Here is an 8,108-nt window from a genome sequence, read left to right on the forward strand (position 1 = left end):
CTGAGAAGACATGGATTAATGACTAGAAGAATTAATAAATAAAATTCCTATCACCCTGCTATCAACCATAGAAAATATTTCAAAAACAATGTTAATTTGTTCCTTTCTATTTATAAGGAACTTGTTCAAGAAACTCATCATGTTTGCAGCCCTCAAAAAGCTTATATGATACTGCTTTTACTGCTCCCCAGCAGCAAGAAATATATGGCTAATAACATGACCTTATTGGACTACAACAGATAGCCTTTTGTATTTTCAAATAAAGAGAGGTGTGAAAGATGTTGCTTAATTATGGGTGTCCAGCAAAATTAGTTACCATTTACATCAGTCAGGGACAGAGCAGGAGACAGAAATACAGGAATTTGGGGACATTTAATATAAATGTTTATTAAATTCAAGAGGGTATTGACTAATAAGAAGAAAGAAACACTAAGGAAAACAGAGCAGATAAAGAAGCAGTCACTACCCTTAGGCCTAACCTAGCGCTGCTGAAGAATTTTCCCCACCAGAGCTGATCCAAACCTCACTGGAGAAGGTGCAGTCCCGGCTCGTTGGATGGTAGAGAAGTTGCTGAAGTGCTGTGCCAGCAGAATTTGCTGGAATATTGGGCTCTGAAGTTTTTGAGAGAAAGCATCCTTGTAGTTCTTCACTGGTGGCTGTGCTGCAAAGCCACCTGAAGGGGTGCCTAGGGAACCATGCCATTGCAGGTACCTGGGTAGCTTAGTCGGTTAAGCATCTGTCTTCAGCTAAAGTCATGATCTCACAGTTCATGAGTTCAAGTCCTGCATCAGGTGAGCCATGCTTGTCTCTCTCTCTTGCTCTCTCTCTCTCTCTCTCTCTCTGCCCCTCACTCACTTGTGCACCCTCTCTCTCTTCAAAAAAAAAAAAAAAAAGAACCATGCTATAGGAACTCATGCTACAGGAACCAGGTGCTAGAGACGTTGCACACTGACAAAAGCCAGACCTTGGAGAAGCCATGTGTGCCGCAGGAATCCAGAGCGAGACACACATTGGGACCAATAAAAGGTAGTCCTTCCTCTGGTGTCCCTATAGCACCCTTCGCTGACAAATCGTAACACCTTGTCAGCTGGCAAACAGAGTCAGCTCCTCTCTCACGGAGCAGACACGACAGTGTGGATTTGTAGCTGAGAAGTAATAAATCTATGGTGGGTGCACCATTCTTAATGTGTACCCACTGTCACACATCACATCATGCTTAGGAATTGCTTATTCTCAGCTCACTGGTTTTCCCAAACTGAACTTCCACAGGAGGTTTCTTATTGGTTTAGTGGCCTTTAGTCTCCACTTTGAAATCTATGGTGCGCGATCAGATTGATTTCCCTAAACCATCATTTCACTTTGTCTTTATGCTGCTCAAAAGCTTTCAATGGATTCGTATCGCCTAGAATAGTGATCCTAAACTTCTGAAGTATGAAAGCCCCTTGACAATATCAACAATTTTGTACAGATCACCCCATGATAATAGTTTTACTATTAACTCCTTTAAGTGAAAATATAGACAATAAAATGCTATCAGTTAGACATATATAATTAATTTGTATTTTTCACATGACTCATAGTCCAGTACAAATAGTAGCTCAGATACATGTAATAGACCCATCTATTCAGTGTCCAGGTTATGCTTGCTATAGATATGGATCAGAGAGCCTCTTACAGTAATAACTCCAGAGTCCCCAGAGATCTCAGGCCCACAAACTGGACTCCACTGACTTAAAATCAATTTCAGTACCCCAAACCCAGCATTGAGTTTTCCCTGATCTGATCCAACCTACATTTACAACTTTGTCATTCGCTCATATTGCCCATATCACTCCAGTCAATTTCTCATAATCGCTGTGCCCTGACCACATTCTGGGATACCTGCAGCCCTAGTTCCACCTAAATTGTATACATTTATTCTTCCTTTTTAATCCAAATCTCACCTTTTCTCAAGCCTCCCATTATGTCCTTCTTCCAGGTTGCTTTTCATGGCCACTGTAGCAGACGTTTCTGTTGACTCTCAGAAATACCACTGCCCTTCTAAGCCCTCTCCTCTACAGAAGAGGATGAAATCCTGGAAATTACACATCCAGGCTCTTTTCAGCAGGATTCATTGGATTCTACCAATAAGGGACAGAACCAGAAGGCAGATTTGAATGGGTCCCCATTCCCCTGCAGCATCTACAGGTAGATGAGTGGGTACTCTTGGCTGGCAAATGTGGGGTTTGGCCAGTGGTGCTCCCTTCCCTGGGCCCCTTTTGCACCCTGTACATAACTCCATCATATCACTTATTGCATTGTATCTGATTCTTGGTTTACCTGATTACTTCCCCCAGCAGACTCAGAACCCCACATGAATAAAAACCTACGACTGAGAACGCTGAGACCTGCCACTCCTACCACTCCAAAGTTGCAGACAGCTGAGCTCCTCAGCAGTAGTTTCCTGCAGCCCCTTCACCTCCAGGTGTGCTAAAAGCCAGCACCCCTCAGCCCTCCCACTATTTATATGAGCCTCCAACTTCCTGCATTAAACTCCTTCTCAAAACACCCACAGTAGCTTTCACTCCTCTGAACTGCAATAAAGGCCTTAACATAGCTATTTACTGCTTATATCTCCATTTACCTTTCCATTTGTATTTAGATTATCTCTACAGCTAAGCTTCTTAAAGAAAGGACTGCATTTCCTATTTCTTTATACACAATATAGTATCTTCCCTTGCAAGCAGTTATTCAATAACTAATTGTTGATTTGGTTTGATTTAATTAAATATGGGTATAAATAAGACTGAGCAGATGGCATATTAGACTTATGTCTTAGAAAAAATTGGACAGACTTTCAAAAGGCCAAGTCAATACAGAGAGTTTCAATGGTTTAGGAAAGTTCAATGGCCCTTACCCTCCCATCTCTATGTAATCTAACTTACCTGTTTGAATCAAATTGCTGACTTTCATTCTAAACATCTGTAAACATTTTTGGATGGACAACATTGGGTTAGTTAGGCTAAGTCCATGCTTTATATTTCAGTCCTAAGCATTTTACATTCTTCCACATGTTAAATCTCCTTGCCTCTATATGATCTTTCCTAACTGCCCTTAAAGTCTGCCTTTCCCTATTTTGTTTTCTTTTTACCACCAGGTATAAAACAATATGAAAAAATACACATTTTTTAAGTGTGAAAAAGGATAATGCTTTTAGCCTTGAGCTACAAACATGTCTTCCGCTTTTTCCATAAATCTAGTTATACTGAGTTGAATAGTGATCCCCAGACTTCATACCCATTCAGAATCGAGAATGTGACCTTATTTTGAGTCTTTGCAGATATAAAATTAATTAATAACCTCAAGAACAAAATCATCTTGGATTTAGAGTGAGTCCTACATCCAATGACTGGTGCCTTTATAACAAGAGGAGAAAATACAGAGACACAGGGTTGGAAGAAGGCCATGGAAATATGGAGGTAGAGACCGGAGTGATGCTTTACAAACCAAGAGACACCAGGGAGCCACCAGAAGCTGGAAGTGGCAAGGAAGGATTCTCCCCTAGAAACCTCAGAAGAAGGATGGCTCTGTTAACACCCTGTTTTAAGCCACTCACTACATGGTACTTTGTTTGGCAGTCCTATGAAACTAACACTAGCACTGTACTAGTAGTGATAACACTATACTCATACTAGTATAACTGTTATTTTTCATGAAAGTCAATACAAACTTTAGAGGCACACGTGAATGCATTAAATTGTGAGGCAGTTGACATCACTGTGCATGCTGCTAAACACAAAATATTCCTCATACCTACCCTCTGCCCTCTTTTAGGACCCCCTTCAGAGATGTCAATAAAGACATCTCTGTGAAAGAGCTTCTTGGCGAATAGTTTCTTGGAAAAGCTCAATTTGCCATTTCCCATGTAGAAGTTGATTTCAAAGACACAGTCACCAAAGTAAAATTAAACTATTTTCCACCTTCTAGAGATAATACCTTAGTAATTACAAAACACTGGAAAATTCAGTGAAGACATAATTCTCCTTTCCCCCTGAAGATAGGACTGCACAGGCTACAAGCATACCTGCTTCTCCTCCTGAACACATCACATATTCTGAGGTTTATATTCCAAGGGATGCTCTAGAACACAAATCCCCAGGCAGAGTTAGACACGCCCTCTGTATGCCCTCTTTGCTTTCCATGTGCAGCTCTATTTTATCACATTATGTTGTTATTATTGGTTTACCTGATCGTTCCTCCCAACAGACTGAGAACTCTACAAGGGCAGGAATGTGTATAACTCATCCTCATACTCCCGGGCCCTGGCATCATGCTTGACGGCCCTGGTGCTTGATAAATGCTGAACTAATTAAACCGTTGACCTTGCTCTATTCATAACAGAATAGACAAACTTAGACCACGTTGCCAAATTGCAGCATTTATTCTCAAAGCAGATGCAGCAGACATATTTTTATTTACAAAATGTGTTTTATATACTGCCCCTTTCTCAAAAGAAAGCAGCGAGACTCAGCAATTAATTACCCAAACCTAATGAGAGAAATGTTCACAAGTTACTGCAGCCTGGTATTTATCAGAAAGATGTAATAGCCTGGGTGGTAGCAGGTTCAAGACATTTTTCCTCTTCATGTGCAATCCTGCCATAAAGCAGGTCAAGAACAACAGTAATGTGAGGCTGAAGGACAATGAGTTTTGCCTAGAAGTCAAACAAAGCCGGGGTTAATTCTCCCAAATCCTCTGTCCTGGAATCTCAACCACATTCCGTATCCTCTGAATTTAAAATTGATAATGAATGTTTAAACATTCTAAGGTGGTTCTAAAGCTTTTCTAAATCCTCAAAATTGCTGGGTCAAGAGAACATAGGCCACAGCTAGTATACTCGTCTCTGAGGTCATAACAGTCTAATTTTAGGCACTGCTAATGGCTTTAAGGAGCAGATACTCAAAAACAGTCTAGGTGAAACACCCCTAATAAAAAGTGAAAATATTGGAAGATTCAGGACAGGGATCCTAATGAAAAAAGAATATCGACAATCTTGGCTGCAGGAATTTGACTAAGAGAGGGGGACTTAAAGAAGAACTCACACTTGCCAGGTTTCTAGTTTGCAGAAGGCAGCCTCTAAGATGACCCCAAGGATCCCTATCCCCTAGTATTCATGCCTCTGAGTACCCCTCCTCTGGAGTGTGGGCTGCACCTAGTAAGTGGTTTCTAACAACTATGCTACAGCACAAGTAATGGGATGTCATTTCTGGGATTAGGCCATCCATCTTTGGCGGCACTCCCTCATTCTTTTGCTCATTCACTCTGAAGAAGCCAGGGACCATGTTGTGAGTTGCCCTGTGGACAGTCTCATATGGCAAGGAGCTTAAGCCTTCTGTCCAACAACCCAGTAGGAACTGAGTCCATCTAAAAACCACTTGTGTGAACTTGGAAGATCCACCTCTGATTGAACCTTGAGATAACTGACCTTGACCACCCTCACTTCAGCCTCGTGAGAGACCCTGAGCAAGAGACACTCGGCCACACCAGACCCAGATTCCTGACCCACATAAGCGTTGAGATAATAAATGTTTGCTGTTGTAAGCCACTAAGTTCTGGGATAATTTGTTGCACATCAATAGGTAATTATTATCTAGCAACTTCTATTGTAGTATTAAATACATTCTTACTTTTCAAAACACATATCCTGATTTTTGTTTGTGTAAGAAGGTCATCTGATTCCTGAGATGCAAATAAAGGCCACTTTCTTAGAAGCCACATACTTCGTCTGATACATAAACTGGGGAAGCGAATCAAGGGACTGGTCTATCTCCCTATAGTCAAGGGACTGGTCTATCTCCTTACACGAAAGCCCAGTCAAGCAGAATGTAACAGAATTGACCCTAAGGCAGTCTTTCGAAGGCCAGAAACCATACATCCAAAGTACAGCCCATTCATTCACTCATCACCTTATCACCAGCAGTGGAAACAAAATCACTTCATTCTATAAATATCCAACTATGTGTTTATTAATCTTTTCAATTCAGCATTTTATAGGGAACTGGAGCGACCCAAGAACTGCTTCTCTATCTCCTCTGAATCACTAGAGATGTCCTCTACATGAACAAAATGGATACTAAGCACTTACTCTGTGAAGGAACATAATTGCCTGGCTGCCACAAGACAACATTTCACTTCAGATTCTATTCATTGCTTACTCATTTCCCCAAACAATTTCCCTTTTGCTCAAACTTTCCTATATAATAGAGTACTTTATTAGATAATGTTTACTAATAAACTGAAGGCAAGAGTAACTATTAAAAAAGATAAAGTATTCAATTAGAACAGCTTAATTACAATGTGACTTTGTATAGAATTCTAGCTTGTAATTTTATCTGATAGCAATGTCAAGTGTTTGTTCAAAATAAGACATCTCGCATTTGGTTCTTTCCAGCTTTGACTAGTTGAGCTGGACAACACGGGGCTTTAAACATAGATATGTGGTATCTAGGCCTTCACAAACAATCCTGATATTTTCTGTGTTTTATAATGAGAGATATCATATTAGGACACCCATTTAAAACATACATGTTTTGGGGTGTCTGGGTGGCTCAGTTGGCTAAGCATCCGACTCTTGATGTCGGCTCAGGTCATCATCTCACGGTTCGTGGGTTCAAGCCCCGTGTTGGGTTCTGCACTGGCAGTGCAGAGCCTGTTTGGATTTCTGTCTCCCTCTCTCTCTCTGCCCCTCCCCTGCTCACTATCTCTCTCTCTCTCTCAAAATAAATAAACATTTTTTAAAAATTAAGATATACATGCTTTTAGGTATCTCAACCTAAGCTATCACCATGAAATTTAGTGTTAATAGTTAATGGTTCTCGAGTAGGAGGAAACATTGGAACTTGTCTTTGGAGATCTGTTATATATATATAATATATATATATATATTATATATATATATATTGCTTTATATACTATATTATATATAGTATATATATTATATACATAATTATATTATAATTATAAATATATTATTAATTATATTATAATTATAAATATATTATATATGTAAAGCAATATATATTGCTTTCCCTCTTAATTTATAAATATATATATTGCTTTCTATATTATATATATAATCAATATATATTTCTTTCCCTCTTTTAATTTACAAATATATCTAAAGCTGAAAATACACATAAATTCTTCTCCTTGAATCTTTCTTCAAGTCCTCTCTTTTAATAGACAGAATATTTTGAAGATTCACTTAACTTCTCACTCTTCCTACATTAATTCTAACAGAACCAGCAACATTATATGTTGTTCACCTGCAACATTGAACACCTGCCATAATCTGATTGAACTGATTGAACACCTGCCATAATCTACAAAATTGCCATTAACTCATCTTTGGAAAAATATTGAACAAATCACTAGCTACCAAATATTGGTGACTGTTGAAACAATATTCAGGTTGTAGTAACACCTAACCTTTGCTTATTAATAATTTAAGCCAGGGCTTTCTTGACATTGTGTTTTTTCTCATTATATCTCACATTCTTAGAAAAGCATTATAGATTTTTTGTCTTTGAAATCTTGTACCCTATTCAAAGAAGGAATATATCTTGTTTCATTTACATAAATTCTGCTGACCTTTTATAGGCAAATTGAGTTAGCAATAACCTGGAAATTTTTCTTTTTTTTTTATTCAAGAGACAGAGAGAGAGATAGAGAGTGCATGTGCGTGTGAACATGTGCACACACGACAGCGGGAGAGGGGCAGAGGGGGAGAGAGAGGGAGAGGGAGACAGGGAGGGAGAGAGGGAGAGAGAGAGAGAGAGAGCGAGAATCTCAAACAGGCTTCATGCTCAGCACAGAGCTCAACATGGGGCTCAATCCTGTGACCCTGGGATCATGACCTGAGCCAAAATCAAGGACCACCTAGGCACCCCTGGTCTGAATATTTTTCCAAGATAAATCTGAACTATGTAGATAGTTGGGGTAAAATTAACTCTCTATGCTACTTAATTTCTTCAGCTTAGTGTTTTAACCTTGCTTCTGGTCAGATGGCCTTATCCCCAAACACCAGATTTTCACTCTATTAGCTGTTCTCCAAATCACCACCAGAGAAG

The sequence above is a fragment of the Prionailurus viverrinus genome, chromosome C1 (assembly GCF_022837055.1).
Source record: "Prionailurus viverrinus isolate Anna chromosome C1, UM_Priviv_1.0, whole genome shotgun sequence".
Taxonomy (NCBI): Eukaryota; Metazoa; Chordata; class Mammalia; order Carnivora; family Felidae; genus Prionailurus; species Prionailurus viverrinus.